The sequence below is a fragment of the Megascapheus bottae genome, chromosome 12 (genome assembly GCF_031878675.1).
Source record: "Megascapheus bottae isolate mThoBot1 chromosome 12, mThoBot2.hap1, whole genome shotgun sequence".
Classification (NCBI taxonomy): domain Eukaryota; kingdom Metazoa; phylum Chordata; class Mammalia; order Rodentia; family Geomyidae; genus Megascapheus; species Megascapheus bottae.
Window position 1 is genome coordinate 49486516 of NC_143520.1, and position 23175 is coordinate 49509690.

The following is a 23175-nucleotide window of genomic DNA, read 5'->3' on the forward strand; positions in this document are numbered from 1 at the left end:
CCGGCAAGCTCTCATGCTCAGGCCAGGCTTGTTTTAGAAGAATTGCGGCAAAGGCCTTAAGGAATCATCAAGGCACACCATGAATGCATTGAGCACTCTGGGCAGTGTGAAGGTGAGGGGCCATGACCTCGCTCAGTCACTTCCTGTCTGCTCATGTGACACACAGAGAGAAGACATGTGCTGGAGAAGAGATGGCTGCAGGAATCGGAGATGAGGGTGGGGATGCGGGTACTTTCTCACCATCAGTTGTAGGCACAGGTCTCCCCACAACCCTTGTCTGCTCTCTGCCCCTTGGGGAGGTTTGGCCATGTGGTCTATAAGGCTTCTGCTGCTGTAATTGTCTGTGGTATGGGTATTCTCTCAGAAGCCTGGGGCATCCCTGCAGATGTGACAGAAATCAGTTTTCAGCTTCTCTATGAGGAACGGCCCATGCTCCGCTCTCCCAAACCACGCAGCAGATTGCTAGCTGGAGGATTTCCCCAGACTTCTTCTCTTGGTAGCAGAAGTGAATCTAGACTCAAAAGCGAGCAAACGTTCTGTGGGCAACCCAGGCTTGGAGTGGGGGCTGCTGCTGGGTGTCTGCAGGTGCTGGAGCTCTTCCTGGATGTGTAAAAGGGGCAGGACTGGGGCTAAGGGCAAGATTCAGGGCTCAGGGAGTTTTCCTGGTCTTCTTAATCACTGCAGGACACTCAGCAGACAGGACTCCTTCAAGTTTAGTCAGAAAACCAAATGTGAGCCTGGGTGTTGTGGCGAATGCCTATAATCCAAGCTGTTTAGTAAGTTGAGATCTGAGAATTGTGGTTTGAAGCCAACAAGGATAGGAATGTCCATGAGACTCTGACCTCCAATGAACTCCCCCAAAATTGCAAGTAGAGCCATGGCTCAAGTGGTAGAGTGCCAGCTTTTAGCAAAATAGCTCAGCGACAGTGCTGAGGCTTACCCCCCAAGACCAGCACACACACACACACACACACACACACACACACATACACACACACACACACACACACACATACACACACCAATTGTGATATGTGAAAAGGTTTTGCTGGGCAGCAATTTGGACAATGAGACTACCTTCAAATCACCCCCGCTAGGCTGTTGCATTCCCTCGGGTATTGTTCCCATGGGGTCCACATCTGGCCTCTTTCCCAGTTTCTGCCCTCACCTCCCCAGCTGCCCATGCACGGCATACTGCACACTGCAATGGAATCCAGGAAGCTACGGAGTGCTGTGCTAAGTCTGAGTCACTGTGCTGGCTTCCCACCTACTTTCCCCCAACCACTGAACAAGCTATTGGAAAAAAAATCAGTCCTTTCTTGGCCAAGTGAAAGGCTCAGCAGATTATCCACCAGGACTGATGTCACTTTCCAAAGGTGTTCTAGAAGGATACTTTGGCCATGGCAAGGTTGAAATGAACTGGAACCTGTTGACTAGCCCTTGCAATACGTTCCTCTTCGTTCTCTGATGGAAAGAAACTTTGGTCTCTCTTTCTCATTTTTCACTTTTTTTCCAAAACAAAAACATAATACTACCTCTAACTTTGAAGAGGAGTGTACCTTGATATATCACTCAATGTATGAATATGTAAGCAGATGGGTGCAGTTCAAAGTCATGCACCATTAATAATGTCTGACTGCAAAGCTAAGGAGCCACTAAATATTATACTATTTATAAGTAATCTGCTGCCCAAGGCAGTAAGCTACTTAATGAGACCTTGAATTAATGTGTAACTTAAGAAACAGATCATTCTACCAATATAGGCCACCAGAGCGTAATTTAAGTTTTTCTATTTGCTCCACGACTGATTGGGGTAAGAGAAGCAAATGAATGTAAATAATAATAAACCATAATAAAATATACTGAGCCAAGTCCTGTGAAAATGACTTTGCCTACATCATCTCCTTTGTCATAATTACTCTGCAAGAGAGATGCTGTTACTAGCTCTTTTACACATAAACTGATGCTGGCCACCTGGGACTCAGGCCTGTAATCCTAGCCTCTTAGAAGGCAGAGTTCTAAAGACCATGGTTAGAAGCCAGCCTGAGCAGGAAAGTCTTAAGGCTAGCACTCTCCACGTAACGAGCAAAAAGCCAGAAGGAGATTTGTGGCTCAAATTAAGTAGAGTGCTAGCCTTGAGCAAAAAAAGATAAGCAAAAGCAGGAGGCCCTGAGTTCAAGCCTCAGTTCTGGAATAACAGGGAGAGACTGGGGGTGGTGTGTGTGTGTGCGTGTGTGTGTGTGTGTGTGTGTGTGTGTGTGTGAAGTCCTTGAAGGAAACAGAGGCCACAGTAATCCACTACTGACTCATATGACTCATGTCCCTGGCGAGAGTCCAGCTTTTTCTTTTCTTTTCTTTTTCAGTCCTGGAGCTTGAACTCTGGGCCTGGATATTGTCCCTGAGCTGATTTTTACTCAAGGCTACAACTTTACCACTTGAGCCGTAGCTCTTGTTCTGGCTTTTATATAGTTAATTGGACGTAAGGGCCTCTTGGACTTTCCTGCCTGGGTTGGCGTGGGACCTCGATTCTCAAATCTCAGCTTTCTGAGTAGCTATGTTTAGAAGTGTGAGCCACTGGTGCCTGACTAGTTTCCTAGCCTGTAGCCTTCCCTTCTCCATTGAGTGTACTTAACCAAGCACTTGTCAGGTGGCTAGTGCCATCTTTTCATTTTCAGTGTTTGAGAGCTGAGTTCAAGTTGTCCTCTTGACAGAGGATCGCCCCCTGGGGAGCTTGTTTATTTAAGACTAGCAAGGGCAGGCAGGCTCACTTTCTAGACAGTAGAACATCTGAAGCCTGGTGTGCTAGAAGGGTTCAAGCCCCTCAGAGCTGGAGGGAAGGAGGAAACTCAGGTGAAAGGGGCTGTTTTCCCATACAAATGGCTCCTACTTCCCCTTCTGTTGTTGGCGAAAACAGGCCTACCCTCTTCCCAGCTTAGCAGGCACTTTCCCAGCTCCCTGGGAACACCTGGGGAACTGTCCAGCCAACCGCCTGCTGAACCACAGGGGCTTTCACCCACCACAGGCTGCCCAGCAAGGAGAAGGGCCTGCAGTGAGTGAGCTGGCCACCTGCTCTGGGGTGGGAGGAGGTGACCGTGGAGGGGAGCAGGCTGGGGCCTCAGAGGAAAGTGGCAGCACCATTGTTGTTTGACCTGAAAGTACTTACATTCCTGACGTTCACAGCTGGTTAATTAAAAATAAGCCCAAAGGCCTAAGGAGGCCCAAAGAGAGGTAGAAAGATCTCTGCCATGCTAAGAGATTCCAGACTGAAGTAATATAAAAATAAAGAAAGCATTCAAGAACCTTCTGTTATAGATAGAGAGCCTGGGACCAGCCTGCAGTCATCATGTTAATTGAGAGTGTGGTTAAGGAGGTGGAGGTATGGCTCAGTTGGTAGAGTGCCAGCCAATGAGCAAAAAGCATCGGGTACTTAGTTTAAGTCCAGAAAAAAAAATAAAAAGAATAGAAAATAATATGGCCAAAACTTGCAAAAACCTATGTCAACTTAAGGAAGTCAGGCTCAGAGAGGCAAAGGACACGTTTTCTCTAGTATATAGAAATTAGACCTAAGTTATAAACATATGTAAATATATACAAGGTCATACACAAATGTATTGATTAAAATATAGGATAGGCAAGGGAGAAATCCAATGGTATAACTCCTTTGAACACCTAAACTTGCAGTTTAACAAAATGAATACTAAGAATTTGTAACATAGCCAAGTGCCTGGGGCTCACATTTGTAATCCTAGGTATTTAAGAAGCTGAGATCTGAGGATTGAAATTCTAAGGCAGCCATGGCAAGAAAGACCTTGAGACTCTTATCTCCAATAAAAGCAGAAAGAAAGAAAGAAAGAAAGAAAGAAAGAAAGAAAGAAAGAAAGAAAGAAAGAAAGAAAGAAAGACTAGGAGCTGGTAGTTCATTCTGCAATCCTAGCTACTCAGGAGGCTGAGATCCAAGGATCACAGTTCAAAGCCAGCCCAGGCAGGACTTTTATCTCCAATTAACCACCAGAAAACCAGAAACAGCACTGCAGCTCAAAGTGGTAGAGCATTAGCCTTGAGTTGAAGAGCTCAGGGACAGTGCCCAGGGAGAATGCCCAGGCCTATAGTTCCAGCTGCTCAACTGACAAGGAAAGAAGGAAGGAAGGAAGGAAGGAAGGAAGGAAGGAAGGAAGGAAGGAAGGAAGGAAGGAAGGAAGGAAGGAAGGGAAGGAGGGAAGGAGGGAGGGAGGGAGGGAGGGAGGGAGGGAGGGAGGGAAGAAGGAAAGAAAGCTGGATTATGTCTTGTGTGGGGGCTGAGGGAGGGACATATGAATGGAAAGAGGAAGGGTGGGTGAATACAATCATAATATTCAATGTACATATGTAAAAATGGAACCAGGTTACTTGAAGGGATGAGTGGGTTGAGAGAGATGGGGAGAATGATGAAAGAGGTGACACTGGTGATAAGGTGACCATATCCTCACTGACACGGTGAATTGAAACTGCTTAGTCCAACTACTTACACAGACAGACAGACAGACAGACAGACAGACAGACAGACATAGTGTGTGGCCAAAAGTCATCTCAAAAGATCTTATTAGTTATTTCTGGAATTTTCTATGTCACATTATTGAACCATAGTTAACTGTGGTTGGTAACAGAAATAGTAGACAGCAACAGCACAGATAAGCAAGGACTACCATACTGGCTGTCTTTCCAGGATGAGGCTCCCGGGGCTGAGGGGAGATTTCTCAGATAGCAAAGGGCGCTCTGCTCTACCCACGAGTCAGTCATGTTGTGATAACCACTGGAACCCACTGACAGCCACACGGGCTCATTTACTATTCTCTCTACTTCTCTGCACCTTTAAATGTTTCCATAGGAAATATTTTTGGTATTCTTTCTTTCACGGCACTGGGGATGGAGCAGGCACACGCTAGGCTACTTCTCTCCAACTGAGCTCCACCCCCAGCCCCACACACATATTTTAAAAAATATTACAAAACAAAACAAAAGACATGCTGATGGTGCCCACTGCATGCTCCACAGCTGGTGACTCCATCCACAGGTGAGATTTCCGTGGAGCACAGCCATGCTTCTGCTTCTGTGTGGTCTGTGGGAGCTTCCTCCAGATATGGAAAATTAAGCTGGTGTCACAGAGACTGTGTGGCTTGGAAAAGCCATTATTATTTCCTTCATAACCTCACAGACAAGTCTCCAGCTGGCTTAAAAACATTACAGACCTCAAGGAGTGCTCATGGAGTATTAGTGTAAGGGAACTGCAAAGTGAATAGATGAACAAAACCTAAGTATGAAGCTGGGTGCTGTTGGCCCATGATGTAATCCTAGCTATCCAGGAGGCTGAAGTCTGAGGATCAAGGTTTGAAGATAGCCTGAGCAGAGAAGTCCACTACCAAAAAGATGGAGGTAGAACTGTGAGGCGCAAATGGTAGAGTGCTAATCTTGAGCAAAATATGCCAAACAATATGAGTTCAAGTCCCAGTAACAGCAAAACAGCACAATGGAGAAAGAGAGAGAGGGAGAGAGAGAGAGAGAGAGAGAGAGAGAGAGAGAGAGAGAGAGAGAGAGAGAGAGAGAGAGAGAGAGGGAGAAGGGAGGGAGCGAGGGAGGGAGGGGAAGAGAAGAAGGACAAGGAAGGAAGGAAGGAAGGAAGGAAGGAAGGAAGGAAGGAAGGAAGGAAGGAAGGAAGGAAGGCAGGCCCATGATAATTATGCTAAATGTCTTGAAAGTGTTCAATCCACTGAGAATAATCATCATTAAATTAAGTACTGGGAAAAGAGCAGTAAGGTTGGGTTGGGGGCATTGCATAAATCTGAATGGTTTTGTATTCAGGCAACTTTATAAACATGGTTTTTGCTTTTTTTGTTTTTTAGAGACAGAGTATCTCTATTAGCTCAGGCTGGCCTCAAATTCTTTTTTTTTTTTATTGTAATTAGTAAAAGGGTTACATGATATTTGCCAGATAGAAGGTGCATTAATTCACATACATTGATACCCTTTCACATGTCTTGGTACCCATTTCCCTCCCCCCCCCACACCCCCCACCCGTCTTGGTTTCCCCCCCTTCCCTATCAAATTTCAAATAACCAAATACAAATAAATTCAATATATCAGATAACAAAGTGAAATACTATACCAATATGAGATAACCAAGGGACAGCAAAGGAGATGAGAGACAACATAGTACATTAAGGACAACAATCATTCATTATATGGCTTTTGTTTCAATATCCTGGAGGTCCTTTCAATTAGCTTCACATTATATGTCCTTATGTATCAAGATTTTGCTCTATTGCAGATCTCTGCTAGGAGAGCCCAAGGTTTCTACTGGTTATGACAAATGAGGGAAACCATTGAGCCTAAGTTCCTTTGAGTCTGGCTTACTTCACTTAATATGATTTTTTCTAAGTCTTTCCATTTCCTAACAAATGGGGCGATGTCATTCTTTCTGACAGCAGCATAGAATTCCATTGTGTACAAATACCACAACTTGTTGATCCACTCATCAACTGAGGGACATCTAGGTTGGTTCCATATCTTTGCTATGGTGAATAGTGCTGCAATGAACATTGTTGTGCTGGTGGATTTAGTATGTCCTTGTTTCTGGATGGTTGGGTAAATGCCAAGTAGTGGAATTGCTGGGTCATAGTGGAGCTCTATGTTTAGTCTTTTGAGGCACTGCCATATTGCTTTTCATAGTGGTTGAACGAGTTTGCACTCCCACCAACAGTGTAGTAGTGATCCCTCCTGGCCACATCCCTTCCAGCATCTGTTATTATTCGTTTTCCTGATCCTGGCCATTCTAACTGGAGTGAGGTGGAATCTTAGAGTTGTTTTGATTTGCATTTCTTTTATGACGAGAGATGTTGAGCATTTCTTCATGTGTCTATAGGCCATTTTTGTTTCTTCTTCAGAGAAGACTCTCTTTAAGTCTTTGGCCCATTTTTAATGGGATGGTTGTTACTTTGGAGATTAGTTTTGGAGTGATTCAATTTTTTGAGTTGTTGATATATTTTAGATATGAGGCCTTTGTCCGTTGTTTGGTTGGTGAAGATCTTCTCCCACTCTGTATGGCCTCAAATTCTTTATTCTCTAGCCTCAAGCTCCTGAATGCTATGGTGATAGGCATGTGTCACCATGCCTGGCTATAAAGCTTTCTAAGGCTCATACTCAGGAAACAGAAACTGAACATATGGATGGTGCTCTGAAGTGTACTTCATTGGAGGAGGATGGTATAGACCCTCACAGCAGACCCACATTGAACAAAAAGCCTTAGCCTGCTCTCTACTTGGGATAGCTTTCATAAGTGGCCCAACTGCTAGTCTCCCTAGGAAGAGGCAGGAAGGTTTACTCTGTGACAGGGATGCTCCTAAGATGGCCTTAAGGAAAGGACTGGGCCCTGCACATCAGTGCTTTCCCATGGTCCCATTGGCAAGGCAAGGTAAAGTCCACATCTGAGGAGGTAGAGAGGCAGAATGGCAGGGCTGGACCTTAGGACAGGTGGTTGTGGGCAGTGCTGGGAGGCTGTGGAGATGGGTGGAGAGGTGGTAAACTGACACTAAGTAGCTGCACTGGAGACAATGGGTGTGTTTTCTTCCTTCTTGAGGAGAAACAGAGCGTGAGCACAGGAAAGGCTCGACAGAATCCCAAGTGAGTGGAATGGAATCCATTTCATTGCATGTACTCCCAGGTTCTTAATCAGACAGACACAGAGCCATATGGAAGTAGATGGGAGACACAGGTAATAATGGCAGACAGCAGAGTGTGTTCAGATGAACCTCAGCCCGTGCACAGGAGGACACAGGTATCTCAGGTGTAAGGCACTGTGCAGCCACACTGAGAAGGCACACTGTGATTTCTACACTCCTCCTGACTGCTTTCAGACAGCGAGGGTCAGCCAACATTGGAAGGTCCAATCAGCCTTCGAGGACTAGGCTCATTCTCTTCAAAACACTGGGGAATTGTATATTCTTTTGCTAGTATCAAGGTTTGAACTCAGGGCATCTCACTTGTTCAGATTGCTTGTTCAGTCGGTGCTCTGTCACTTTAACCACACTCCATCCCCGCTTTTTACTGGTTAGTTGGAGGTAGAGTCTTGAAAACCATTCTTCCCAAGCTGACTTTGACCTGTGATCCTCTAGATTTCAGCTTCCTGAGTAGCTAGGATGATAGGCGTGAGCCACTGGCATCCTCTTTCCCGAGAGTTTTAATGACATGTGGAAATATGAGGACCTGTTCCACAGGCAGGGATGGAGAAGACAGTGTGTGCCCTGAGCTAGCCCTGGACCCGTAAAGAAAGAGAACTCTTTGAGAACTATTGAAATTCAGTAAGCTCTGTGGGTTAAATGGGTGGTGTGAGGGATCACTCTAATTCAGGAAACTAAATTCATTCCACACACTGGAATGAATGCAAGAGCAGAGAGAGAGAGAGAGAGCAAGAGCGAGAGAGAGAGCGAGAGAGAGCGAGAGAGAGAGAGAAAGAGAGAGAAAGAGCGAGAGAGAATTACAGTAAAATGTTAACTGTTGGATAATCTAAATGAAAACTAGTACAGAGCTCTTTTGAGTCATTCCTATTAGAGCTTGAACTTAAGGCCTGAGCACTGTCCTTGGACACTTTTTGCTCAAGAGGCAGTCTAGTTAGTGCTCTGCCACTTGAGCCACAGTGCCACTTCCAGCTTTTTCTGAGTATGTGATACCAGGGAATAGAACCCAGAGCTTCATGCATGCTAGGTGAGCACTCTACCACTAGGCTAGCTCCTGGCCCCTCATTCCAACTTTTCATAAGGTCGGAAACTTTCAATGTAAAATATTTTTTCTTTTTTTCTTTCTTCCTTTCCTTCTTTCTTTCTTTCTTTTCAGTCGATTGTAGGACTTGAACTTTGGGCCTGGGCTCTGTCCCTGAGCTCTTTAGCTCAAGACTAGCAGTCTACCACTGGAGCCAAAGAGCTACTTACCATTTTTCTGGTGAATAATTGGAGATAAGAGTCTCATAGACTTTAGCGCCTGGACTGGCTTTCAACTGTGACCCTCAGGTCTCAGCCTCCTGAGTAGCTAGGATTACAGGCGTGAGCCACGGGTGCCCAGCTAGTAAAATACTATTTCTTAATTATCAAGAAAGTTAAAGCATACAGGCTTTGGATTTCTTTCAAAAGCCAAAATTCTACTTTTGTTCTATGGGCCATTTCATTGTTTGTTATTTTTTTAAAAAAAAGTCACATAGCCATTTCTTATCCTTTTAAACTTAAATAGAATTAAATTTCCATTTGATGATACTTTGCAGTGCATATTTAATAACTCTACAAAATTTGTACACTATACGTTTTACTTCAACTTTTATAAATAATACAATGTATAAGTGAAACCACTAAAATAAAAAGGTCACATTCAAAAAAAGTTAAAGCAAAATAACAGAACTTTACTGGGCAAAACTAAAACTCTCCAGACTAATAAAGGCTTCAGGTGTGGTTTGATTCGGGCTCCAAGTTACTTTTTCTGCCTCCCTCTCAGCTCTGTCTTGCTCTGTCAACTTTATCCTCAGGCTGATTTGCTCTGGATCTCACCGTGGCACAGGCAAGAGGAGCTGCAGTTCTGCCACATCCATAGGAGGAAGAAATCACGTTGATTGCATTAATCCAACCTGGCCACCCTCAGGCTGGATATGTGAATACCGCCAGACCATTCTGAATTCTCCAAAGAAGGACAGTTCTATTGATAGGAAGAAGAAATGAACCGAGGCACTCAACCAATGCGAGTGCACCCCTCAGTGTAGAGAGGGCCAAAAAAGAGAATTTTATATTGGTACAGATGTAAGTGAGAAGGTAATTTCCCCAAAAGAACTGAATTCTCTTCTAGGAAACTATAAATCAGTCAAGAGACGAAGCTAAGCCATAGAAGTAGAAAATATCTGTAAAAGACACATTTAATAGACGGTTAACTTAAACATACAAAGAACTCTAACAATATGAAAATGAGTGACCCACTACCAAAGATGCAGATGTGGGAAATAGACATGAAGAAGGACGCGCAGCCCCGTGGCACTGGAGAAGGGAAGATTAGAGCATCGAGGTACCAGTGCAGGTGGTCAGGATGGCAAACATACCAAGCAGCGATAGCACCAAATGCTGGTGGGGTGTGGAGCAATGGGAACTCTCACCCAGTGCTGATGGGAGTGCAAAATGGAAGAGGGGAACTCCTCGGACACAGGCCAACGCCACCGCTGAATTTGATGGACATGAACTACAGATTTTGGTCACTCAAGAAAGTGATACCCCAGACTAAGCCTGTCTTTTCTGCCAGACACAAGCTCAAATGGCCATGTCCTGATCTCCTTGAAACTCTGAACTTGAGCTACCATAATGGTCGAGTCAAGGGTCATGGGATAGACTGTAGGGCTCTTGTCTATCGTCGTTCTCTGTCTCACTCACACGGAAAGGGAAACTGAGAGGTTGAGTGCTTGGAAATGGAGTGTAGGCCCCTACAGAAAATAAAGTCAAATCTTTTAGCCAACTGGAAAAAGTCACAGTAGAAACTGGCAGCCCCACATGACATAGTTCCATATGGGAAATCCCCACTGGACACTCATTTCCTCAGATACCCCCCTGTATGTAGTTCTTATATAGTCACAGTCCATGAAGCCCTTTGTTCTGTTGTCTCTCGCCACCATCTTGACTCTGGCCTGACTGGGCTTGCTCCTCCGCATTCAGGCTCTTTCTGTTCCCTGCCTGGCTCTTTCTTCCTCCACCTAGGAGTGGCAGGCTCTGAAAGGGGACCCTGTCCTCACGCTGTACTAGCTTAAGGACCTGAAGACTAAAGAGATGGCTCCAGCCTCCCCTACTCACACCCCCCCCCCATAGCTGCTGGGTGGCACACTTTGGGGCCCAGGTCTGACTCCTAGGAGCCCTTGTGTCCTTTCACAAGGATCCCACTTTCCAGAGGAGAGAACAGGCTGCAAGGGAAGAGTGAGCTCGGCTGTCACTCCCAGAACATGTGTACAGCGCACACTGAGTCCCTGTGCTGCCACAGGTCTTTGCTGACCCTGAGATGCAAGTGTTCAGACTGCAAGACAGTACCAGATTCTTCACGTCCTTTGAGGTCAGAGAAGAAGCTTCAAGACCTGGATCCAGAAACAAGATAAAAAATGTCTTTACAATAATAAACACTGAGATCAGAGTGACATGGGACACCAGGAACACAGATGCCAGGAGAGATGTGCAGAACAGATTCCCTTCCCCGTGCCTGGGAGAGGTCACCTTGCTGAGGCCCTCCTCTCTCTCTCTCCCTCTCTCTCTCTCTCTCTCTCTCTCTCTCTCTCTCTCTCTCTCTCTCTCTCTCTCTCTCTCTCTCTCTCTCTCTCTCCACTCTACCTACTCTAGTCACAGCTCCACTTCTGGCTTTTTTGACAGGTAATAGGAAAGAAGAGTCTCATGGACTTTCCTCTTTCCTGCCCAGGCTGATTTTGAATCTCAGTCCTCAGATCTCAGCCATCGGAGTAGCTGGAGCCACTAGCACCCAGTTAAGGATGGCCTGATTTTACACTACAGCCTTCAGACTTCAGCCATCCTGGCTGTGGGACTTCCTGTGCAGCCTGAGAAGCTGATGTGGAGGGATGGGGGCCAGCTAGACAGAGACTTCTCCACCAATCTCCAGCCAGCACTGAGTGCTCTCCCAATTAGGCCTCAGCCCCCCTACAGGTTTCAACAAGGCAGAGACACATGGAGGCCCTCAGGACTTCTGCCCACCGGCATTTATGAGATTCATCAAGGCTACAGTTTTCTTTTTCATCTCTAATAATGTGTGAAACTGTCCAAAGGAAACCAGTTTTGGGGGAATAAGAGACATGGGTCATAAGATGTTTTTGCTTTTGTGAGTATTAAAAGATAATCTGTATGGTACAAGGAAGAGGTGGAGAAAGAAATAAAAACAATTCTGTTTGCAATAGTTTCCAAAACAATATAATACCTTATTATTATTATTATTATTGTTAACTTAAGCAAGGGAATGAAGGAAACTATAAAACCACATAAACTTTTTAAATTAATTTATTTATTTATTTTGCCAGTCCTGGGCCTTGAACTTAGGGCCCGGGCACTATCCTTAGACTTTCTCAAGGCTAGAGCTCTACCACTTGAGCCATAGAACCATTTCTGGCTTTTTTTTCCCTATGTATGTGGTACTGAGGAATTGAACCCGGGTCTTCTGCATGCTAGGAAAGCACTCTGCCACTAGGCTAAACTCTTGGCCCCTTAAAAAAAATTAAAGCCTGTAATAGTAGCAACTCAGGAAGCTGAGGATTGAAGTTCAAAGCCAGCCCAAGCAGAAAAGTTCAGGGGATTCTTTTTTTTTTTTTTGCCAGTCCTGGGCTTAAGCTCAGGGCCTGAGCACTGTCCTTGGGCTTTGTCAAGGCTAGGGCTCTACCACTGAACCACAGTACAACTTCCAGCTTTTTCTATATATGTGGTACCAATGAATGAAACCCAGGTCTTCATGCATGCTAGGTGAGCACTAGGCCAAACTCCCATCCCTCATGATGTTTTTAGCTCCAATTAACACCACAGAGCCAGAAGTGGAGCTCAAGTGATAGAGTGCCAGCCTTGAACAAAACAGCTAAGATATAATGCCCACATCCTGATTTCAAATACCAGTAGCACATGTGTGCGCGCGCACACACACACACACATACACACCTTACAATAACCATGAAACTACAATGAAAATGATAAATCCTTGAAAAAATTGAAGACACCAGAAGAAGACACCAGAAGATAGAAACATGAATTTCCACACTCATGAATTAACATAATAAATGTCATAAAAATGACCACATGGTCAGATTCAAAGCACTATCCATCAAAGTCCCAATATCATCCTTCATAGAAAATAGAACAGTCAGCCCAAAAAATTCAGACAGAAGCATAAAAGACTCTAAATGGCAATCCATATAGTGATTCAACATACAGAGAGCAATACTGGAGGTATAATATCAGACTTCAAACCATACAATAAAACAATAGTAACAAAACAGCATGGCATGGATATGGAAGACAGTGTACGATAACAAGGTACTATTTTCCTCATAAACAGCATCTACTTTTATTTGTTAATGCTTTTCATATTGATGGGCAAAAAAATGACATAGAAGACTATATTCAGAAAAGCTGGGGATGCTCCTGACGGCTGATCCCCCACCGATGGGGAGAAAGGCCATGTGCATGTCCCCTGGGGATCAGGGTCACACACAGGTGTCCTCCTCCTTTGAAGAGGGGCCCAGGCATCCTGCCTGCCACCCATCCTGGCCCTGCCTGACTGCCTTGGCCTTGCCTCAAGGGCTGGGTGCCAGTGGAGGTGAGCCAAGTGTCAGAGCCACTGCCATGTCTGGAGAGAGTGGCAGGAGACATGTCGTCCCACCAAGATCTGGTTTCATCATCTGACCTCCTGGTGCAGGGCACCAGGGGAGAGGAGTTGGACTGGCAGGGCCAGCCGGGCCAAGCCAGTGTGACTCCCGCCCTTCTGGCTGGGCGCAGGTGTACACCCGTTCCTGTTGCTAGCACCATGCATGTGCCAGGCATATCCCAGGCACATCCTACCATCCACACAGGCAGGGGCATGTCACTCTGGACACTGTAGCCTTTCATCATGGCTCAGCGAGAGGAATACTTACTCCTTTGACTAGAGTCCTTAGGTAGGACACAACCTGTACAGCTGTGAGAAGCATCCCTGGCCTGGATTTATCTTGCCTCTAGGCCTGACAGGTTTGTGTAATTGGAATAACTGAATGAATGAGTAAATGAATGAATGGAGTGGTGGTAGGAGGGCCTGTCCAGAGTCTCTGAGTAGAAATAGCACATCCAGGCTTCTAGTCTAGGGTCTTGGCTCTCTAGATCTCATGTTCTGTCTGCATGCCTTCCAGAGGAGGACAAGCTTGGTCATATCAAGCCCTGAGCTTAAGGCTGGTCCCGAGGCCTGAGGTCTGACCTGGAAGGGCTGGAGGCTGGGCTTCCAGGGGATGAGGATCAGGGAACAGATGTACTTCTGGCAGCATTGCCAGCGGGCCAGATCAGGCTACAAGCTCAGGTGGACAGGCTCAATGCTGCTAGACCCGGGCCACCTTCCTCAGCCATGTGAGAATTGATGGGCTGCGACACAGTGCCCTGTTCCCTGTGGGAATCCATGGCCTGGGAATGCCACCTATCCCCCCAGGCCAACAGAGGCCCCTCCAGGCAGCTGCAACACAAATCCATGGCAGATGCATTGTAGTGGAGCTCTGTAATTCTATGCTGAGTACTGGGGTTCCAGATGGTGAGTATCCATCCCCATCTTGGATGCTGTCAGCCCAGAGGTGGAGATGAACATGTCAGCGTCCTCACCCAGCACCAAGATGGCTCCCAGGCTAGTAGGATGCAGAGACAGTGGGAGAAAGACAGGTAGGAGGCGAGATACCAGGGTGGACCCCAAGAGGAGCCCACACAGGGTCCATGCAGGACAGAAAGCAAGCAATGGGCTTTATGCCAGACAGAGCTGGGGGCAAATGCTGCCTCTCCAGCTTATGGCTTTCAGAAATTTTTTCACTTCCAAGAGTCCTAGGGTCTTGGAACAGAACTAATGATAAGACTTGCTGGTGCAGGCGAGTCTCAGACAGACCATGTTGAGTAGAAAAGGCCAGGAAACAAAGCCCACCCAGAGCTGGGCTGCTAGCCTAACATATGCCAGACCCTGGTTCCATCCTCAGCACCTCACATATGCACATTTACACACACACACACACACACACACACACACACACACACACACACACACACCACAAAGTATAATAATTTCTGAGCAGTCCTGATAGTGATTATTTATTCTCTTTGTAGTTAGGAATTTCTATGCTCAGAAATGATCCAATGAATGGAACATCCAGGTCACCTGCCCCCCTACCCTGCCCTCAGAGCCTGCTCAACTCGCCATTTTCCCTGGCCTGTTGCCACCCAGATCTCCCAGCTAGCAGGTTCTACCTCTCTCTTCTGTACCTAACAGGTAAAACGTGAGCCACACACATAACTGACACATATAGTCCTAGCTCTGTAGATGTCTGAGATATAAAGATTGCCATTGGAAGACAGTGGGGCCAGGAAAGGCCATGAGATTTATCTCCAACTAACCACCTTTAAAAAGGCTGGAACAGAGCTGTGGCTCAAAAAGTACAGTTCCAATTTTGAGCACAAAAGCCCAAGGACAGCCTCCTGGCCCTGAGTTCAAGCCCCAGGTCCAGGACAAAATGTAAAAGAGGTTAAACCAAAAAAAGCAAATCTGACCATCTATTTAGGAGAGCTGGAGAGTTAGGGTGCTGGAGAAGAGATCCAGGATACAACAGACAGAGCTCAGCCACTGAGCCATATCCCAGCCCTTGATCATATCTGATACCTACTATAATATTCTTCTAGCTCCTTTGGCACAGAAAAATCTGGACAAGGCCTCCAATGAAGCAGCCTTCCTGGCTCCATGCTCATAGTCCACAGCTCACCTTCAGTCCAAGCTCTGATGGAATATTCCAGGCTTCTTGCCACCAGGTCTTTGGGGAGGTCACTCACTGTGCCACAGCAGTTTTTCCCCTCTTGCTCCTCCCCCAGCTCAGCAAGTGGCTCCTGACCTTGGAGCTGTCCTCAAGTCCTGGCATCCTGATGGCCCTGAAACCTGTCCATTGGACTTCTCCCTCTGGACCCTGGACTCTGATCCAGATCAGGCCACTGAGGGGATGCAAGGGCCCTGCCCACCCAGAAAAGTGCAGTATTGGGGCCGGGAGTTTGGCCTAGTGGTAGAGTGCTTGTCTAGCATGCACAAAGACCTAGGCTCAATTCCTTGGTACCACATACACAGAAAAAAGCCGGAAGTGGTGTTGAGGCTCAAGTGGTAGAGCTCTAGCCTTGAGAAAGTCCAAGGACAGTGCTCAGGCCCTGAGCTCAAGCCCAGGACTGGCAAAAAAAAAAAAAAAAAAAAAAAAAAAGAAGTGCAGTGTTAGGTGTGCATAGCAAATCTCTAAGGTGCTATTTGTCTGAATTCTACCCATTCAGGTCCTTCCACCTCTGGAGAGCCTCACACAAGGCTTGGTCTCCTAGCTTTCTCACTCAAGCCTGGCATTCAACCACTTGAGCCATATGTCTACTTCCGATTTTGGTGGTTTAGAGATTCATGAACTTTTCTGTTTGGGTTTTTTTTCCAGTCCTAGGGCTTGAACTTAGGGACTAAGCACTGTCTTTGGACTTTCTCAAGGCTAGAGCTCTACCACTTGAGCCACAGCACCACTTCCAGCTTTTTTTTTTTCTATGTATGTGTTAACCAATGAATTGAACCTGGGTCTTCATGCATGCTAGGCAAGCACTCTACCACTAGGCCAAACTCCCGGCCCCTACTTGTTTTTTAAGATGGTCATGCCTCTTCTAAACTTTTAGCAGGAGTGAGGAATCTTTTTTTCCCTGCCAAAGACCATTTGTATATTCACAGTCAGTATAAACCATACAAAATCTCAATACAAGCAGATGGCTGCAGGCAATCAGTGTGTAACATTGATGGAACCAAATGATTTTGTGGACCTAACTCAGCCTGACAGACTACTAAAATAGTATTTATTTAGTTCTTTCCCTACACAAGAAACTTTTTTTTCCTGCCTGTCCCGGGCTTGAGATCGGGGCCTGAACACTGTCCTTGGACTTTCTCAAGGCTAGAGCTCTACCACCTGAGCCTCAGCACCACTTCCAGCTTTTTTCTATGTATGTGGTACTGGGGAATCAAACCTGGGTCTTCATGCATACTAGGCAAGCAATCTACCACTAGGCCAAACTCCGGGCCTAAAAGTATGAATAAGAAAACATAAAGAAAGTAGACTGGGAACAAAGCAACACATAAAAACATGTATTATACTGTTAGAAGCAAGTTAAATATGTGAGTTTCTCAGTGGCCAAAGCAAAGGGAAATTGGCCAGCTTCAAGATGCTCAGATTCTACAGGATATAACAAAACAAAGTCCTCCCAAACAAAGACTTTCCTGAATCTGGGGTCTGGAGGTGATTTCTCTTTTGTTTCCAAACAAAGTCAGTGTCATAAGGTGAGGGGATGGTGTCTTAGAAGCCTCCCCCACGGTAAATTTCTGTAGGTCCTTGAATAGCATACTCAAAGCATTTGGTTGACATCATGTAACAATGTAATTCAACAAACTCACATGTCCACAGCAGGATCTGTCTAGTCACTACTGCTTTGTTACAAGCAAACGTTGGAGGCCTAGGCAGAAGCCAAAGAAAACTCAAGTTGCTGGTGGCAACCATGCCAGGTACCACTGGAGGCAGTATTGTCTCAGCCCTGGAGGAGAGGCTTGGCTCTAGGATCTGAGCTGTTTTCTGAGCAAGTTCCAGTTTCTTTGTTTCTTTGTGTATTTGCTTTTGGTAGAGTCTATGTAGTCTAATTCTTTGATTACAGGCAAGTACCAGCAGTTGAAATTCTATTGCATTTTTTTCTAAAAGGAGAGAGAGAGAAAGAGAGAGAGCTAGTTTATGATACTGTCTGCCTATGTCTGTGTCCCAGGAAGTGCCTGTCTGGGTCACTGTCCCTAAGGACCCCCAGGCTCTACTGACCAGGCAAGCCTGGAAAGTCAAAACTCAGGTGTGGCAAAGAACCCAGCTCTGCAACTTTGTGGCTTGGGCAAGCTACAGCACCGCTCTGAATCTCAGCCTCCTCTTCTGTAAAACAGCTGGGTGACAACTGGACTACAAAGGTTGGTGGGGAGTTGCTGGGTCTTTCTCTTGTGACAAGACAGGGGATTACAAGGTGAATTGTTGGTAAACCCCTGGCCCAAAACTGAGACTCAGGATGCCCTCCCTAAGCCTTCATCTCAAGCCCACCTTGGACTCTTTACTGCCTGAAGGCTCCCTTGGACACACTCACCCGGACTGACAGCATGGGAAGGAATTAGAATGAAAGTTCAGTAAGCTTTTCCTGCCTTTTGTGAATGCCTCACTGGCCCCCAGGGGTCTCTAATAAACACTAACTGTACATACTCCCCCTGAGCAATGCCTGGCCCAAGACATCGTGGACCCCTCTAGCTATCCCCTCCTGTGAGCTATTTGTTGGTGAAGGCTGTGCAGCTCTTAAGTCTGTGTGGACACATGCTCAGCTGTGGCCACAGCCTGCAAGACCTCAGGTCTTTGCTGGAGTCACAGCTAGATGACCCCAGCTGTCCTTCCCTGGGTTTACAGGCAGGGCACTGAAGCACAAGGGCAGCCTCTGGCCCAGCAAGTGACAGGAAGCTGTGTCCATCCAGACATGGGTATGTTAGGCACTGTGGGGGGGCATTTCACAGGCACCAGGGCATCCCTTCTCAGCTCTGTCCTCTGTCCCTCTGCCTTACTATGTGGCAGCTACTAACCTGTGTGGCTACTTCAAGTGAAATGAAATTAAGTTGAAAATAGAATAGAATGTTTCCACTGGACCATTTCCTCCCACCTGGTAGAAAGTTCCAGCATGCACTGCTGAATGACAAGTTAACCCTTTCCTCTCGGTGGGGGGCAGTGGAGGGTTCAGTGGCTCCTGCCAGGTACTATTGAGCAGGTCCTCCTACTTTCAGAGCTGAACATTCCTATGGTTCCATGGCCAGCTCGACCTCCACCCTCAAAGACAGTTGCACACCCCACCCAACACCCTGCCCTCATCTGCCCATCTAGACCTTTCTAAAACGCACACCTCCCATCCAGAGATGGACAGCTGATGACAAGGAGAGTCCTTGCTGCCCAGCCCATCAAGGGAGCATCACCAGGCGAAGTTCTGTTTCTCCATGGGCTCGCCTGTTTAAGCTTTCACTGTCCATTGGATATGTGTGTGTATGTGTGTGTTTGTGCCACACGAGCATGCATTCACCGGGTATCTGTGTGTCTGTGTATGTTCTGTGTCTTCTTGTGCACACAGGTGCATTTTTTGCATCTTCACATCTTTGTGTATATCTGCGTGCATGGGTCTGTGTCTCATTCTGGGCAAAGGCTGCAGCCTGGGGTTGCTCTCCTCCCCTCCTTCCCAGTATGTGATGGAAAAAGCCTCCATCTCCCAGTGCTTCCCAGCCAACAGCAGGCTGCCTCGGGGCTGTACAGTTTAGGAAAAGCCTCCAGCATGTGACAGACACCCATCCTGGGTGCAGATCCACAGCTTGGCCATGAAGGGAGGCGACCTCTTTGGGACGGCGTGGGCAATGAGGTGTCCACCCAATCTGCAGCACCACTGTGGGCTGCAAGACTCCTCAGATGGGGCCTAGCCACTGGGGTGCACTCCCAGTGCATCTCAGCTTTGAGGAGAATGAGAACTATCGACCCTTCTGACATTGAAGCCCAGCAGAGCAGCTTATGACATTGGCCCCTGTGGTGGACCCAGCCAGGGCACAGGGAGGTCCCTGGTCAATCTCATCCACAACCAGGAGCCTTTGAGTCTCTGAACACAGTCCTTCAGGCTCATAGGAACACATTAGAGATGAGGTGGGAAGGACTATAATGTCCATCAGCCAACCAGAAGTCAGGGAGCGCAGATCTGGTTCTCATCCAGATTCTGCAATCCCTGAAGCACCTACTGCATACCAGCCTAGGTTGGTACAGTGCAACGTGAAGGACAGAATAAGGGTCCCAGAGACGGACCTCTGGCAGAGGTCACTGGGAAGAGAAGGCAACAGGGATAGTATCAAAGCAGCCCTATGGTTAAGGGACCTCTTGAGCTTTGGAGGCCCAGACCAAGGACCAAAGCCCAAGAAATCCTTCCCGCCCTGCCCTTCCCTGGAAAAGGAAGCAAAAGGAAGGCAAAAGGAAGCAAAAGGAAGGTCAGGACAGGTAGAGAAAGAAAGCCCCCAATCCCTTTCCTCTAGTGCAAATTCCTACTGTCAGCTACTCGGACCCTCAACTCCCCACTGTTCCCAGGAGGAGGCCCCTGGGAACAGCAAGATGCCCAGGTAAGTTTCCATAAGTGGAGGAAGAAATGATGCGGGGGAGGGGGAGAGGGGGAGGTCTGACACCTGGAGTAAGACCCTAGTGAGATAGGCTACCCGCACCCCACCAGCACTGATTGCTACCTAATCCTCAGCTCAGGAAGGGTGCGGGGTGGGCAGGCAGGAGCCAAGGAGGACAATGACTTCATTTTCTGACTATTATTATTTAAACACGGAAGAAAGACAGAAGAAGTTTGTTTTGGCAACATGACTTTCAGTGCAGAACCTAGGTTTCCCTCAGGTTGTTGTTCCCTTGGGTCTAGGGGGCAGAGTGGCCTCAGGCCCTGTGGGGCCCTGCCATCTGTACAGGGGAGAGTCAGAGAGGAGAGGGGGCCAGGTGGGACTGGGTGCAAAGGAAGGGTAAAGTCACATGGCCACCTGTTTTGCCTACAAGGCCCCGCATGAATGGCAGGCTGGCTCTTTTGTAACCACAATGACTGTGGTTTTGACTCTGTTTTGGTTTGACTTTGTTTGCTATGGCTTTTGATGGGAAAACACAGGTTCCTGGCATGGCCCTGTCTGGCGGGGCCTCACCTCCTCCCATATGCATAAAGGCCAGATCAGATAGCCTCACCCTGCCTCCTTGCAGGGTTGGGGTCACTGGTAGGTTCTGCCCTTGTCTAGCCTCTCCTGTGCTGGTGACCAGGTTACTCCCACCTGCACGACCTTGTCCCCACCTCCTCTCATTCAGCGGGATCCCATTTTCCAAAGCTCAACTCTAATCCCCACTTGATCAGAGAGCTGGCCTGGCCTAGCCTCTCAGCCCTGCCTATAATCAATCATAGCAATCAAGGACAGAGGCAGGAAGATCATGAATCTGAGGCCAGAGCAAGACCCTGTCTCAAAAATAAAACAAAACAAAACAACAACCCAAACAAAACCAGAGCTGGCTGGACCTCTGGCATCTGCAGTCCCTCTGTCTATAGCTTAGCTCCATGTTTTGCAAAGAGCAGAGGAGAGGGTCTGAGTCTCAGCCTGGCTCTTACCTGCTTTGTGACCGAAGACCAGTTGCTCACCCTCCCTCTGCACCAGTCTCTTCAGCAGAACACCGGAGTTGTGATGACATCATGAAAGGAATCTACAGTCTGGCCTGAGCTCAGCCCTAACCAGCCAGTTTCCCATAGCTGTGTCCACCACCTCTTCTCATTATCCCACCACCCAAGTGGAAGGCTAAGCAGCAACATTTGGATAGGTTCAGGAGAGATGAGCAAGGGGCCCTGGGCCCAGCACAAAGGAGGCATCTGCTCTCACATCTATGCAAGGAACAGGCAGCTCAATTGCCTCCCTGTCACTTGGGACCAGCAAGAGATGCAACCACCGGCTGGGCTCTTTGGCTGTGGCTCTGTTCTGGAGGTTAGAGGCAGGGTGTGCCAGTGGTCCCCTTCTCTTGCCTGCATTTTCTTGTCTGTTCATCCATCTTCCAGCCTGAATTATGCAGATGGAGCCAACCACAGATCTGAAGACAGTAGATGCAGTAGGCTGAGCTGTGGAGTGGATGGGTATACACTTCTCTATGCTCCTGTGCCTCTGTCTGCTCATCCTGTGAGCCATAGAATGTTCTGTCACTGTCCTACAGAAAAAGGATCATTGAGCTCAAGGCCCACACTTCCACAGGGCAGTGCGCATGTGTGTGTGATTCAGAAAACACCACAAGCTTGGGCCAGGGCTCACACTGCCAGGTGGACTTGTTCCATAACTCAGGAATCCTTTGTTTTGGGGTGGGGGGAGACACAGGGCCTGGATGGGGCCAATTCTCTGTCTTCTGGGTATCGGGGAGGAGAGCCTGGGACCTTGCTTCTGGGGCCTCCTCACAGATGAGGCAGGCGGTAGTAGACTGGGCAGGCAGGCTGGACCATCTGTACAGGACTCTGTGACCCCACAAAACCTCAGGCATCTCCAATGTCACAGTGATTGTTCTAGGCAGTGATTTCCTCTTATTTTACAAGCAAAGGGACTGAGACTTGCAGAGGTTAGTACCTTCCAAGAGCAAGAACCGCACACACAGAGGCACCCCTTTTCTGAACCACGGTGGAGGGGGGTCTTTAGAAAGAGCTTCTCCTCTCCATCTGGGACCCGCTGAACATCTGGGTCCACCTATACCTCACAGAGAAACAGCCTAGGAGGCAGAAATGATTAAACACTATTCTCCTTTATTATTGTTATTTTTTTTCCCTGTGCTAGTGCTGGGGGCTCTTCCATAGCTTTTTCACACAAGGCTAGAACTCTGCCACTTGAGCCACAGCTCCATTTCTGGTTGTTGTTGTTGTTGTTGTTGTTTTCCTAGTTAATTGGAGATAAGAGTTGCAAGGAATTGCCTGCCTATGCTGCATTTGAACTGTGATCCTCAGACCTCTGCTTCCTGAGTAGCTGGGATTGTAGGTGTGAGCCACTGGCTGTCAACTCCCAAGACACTTTTGACATGGTCCTAGAAATGAAAGATCTGAAGTTGAAAGGAGTTAGTATAAAAGACTAAGCATATTGGTCTCCTTCCCCAATCTATCTGTATGTTTAATGCATTTTTATCAATATATAGCAAGATTATTGTAGATGCAAGCAAGCTTCTCTTTGAGTTTATATGGAAGTTGGTGGTATGTAAGAGTATATAAATGTATTTATTGAAATATGCAGATTCAAGGGAGAACTCAACTAGGGTAGTTCTTAGAAAGGCAAAATCAAAGCAGCAAAATATAGCAGCAGGAAGCAGTATTCAAAGAGGGTAGAGGAGGGTCATGGGAAAGGAGTAAATAAATGAAAAGAAGGGGAGAATGCAGTCTGGAATCCAATTTATATCCTACAAAATTAAGAAGACCAAGGGGACAGATGGGTAGGAAGGGATGGGAGGAAATATTAAAGGAGTAACATTGATTAAGATATACTATATTTATAAACTGTTTTGTTAAACGTCAACTCTTTTGCACAACTACTTAAAGATGATTTTAAAAATTATATATGGATGTGCAAAAAATGTGAATAGCTAAAAACCTTTATAAAAAGGAGAATAAAATTAAAGAAATCCTTATGCCAATAGTCAGAGTTACTATATAACAGCTCAAGACAGCAGAATGTGGGCAGAGAGACAACCACAAAAATCAGCGGGCAGAAGAGAGAACCCAGCAGTAGACTTTTCATATTTATTCATTTATTTATTTTGGAGTAATCGGGCGCTGTCCCTAGGCTCTTCAGCTC

The 23175-nt window shown here is 46.9% G+C and overlaps 1 long non-coding RNA gene across 1 annotated transcript in view; it reads right to left on the reverse strand.

Moving 5' to 3' along the window:
* Positions 1 to 15538, reverse strand: part of LOC150056522 (uncharacterized) — a 30458-nt gene extending 14920 nt beyond the window's left edge. Inside the window, exon 1 of the long non-coding RNA XR_016537232.1 lies at positions 15410 to 15538. This is a non-coding gene — a long non-coding RNA (uncharacterized LOC150056522). The remainder of the gene's footprint in view (positions 1 to 15409) is intronic.
* Between the last annotated feature and the right edge of the window lie 7637 nt (positions 15539 to 23175).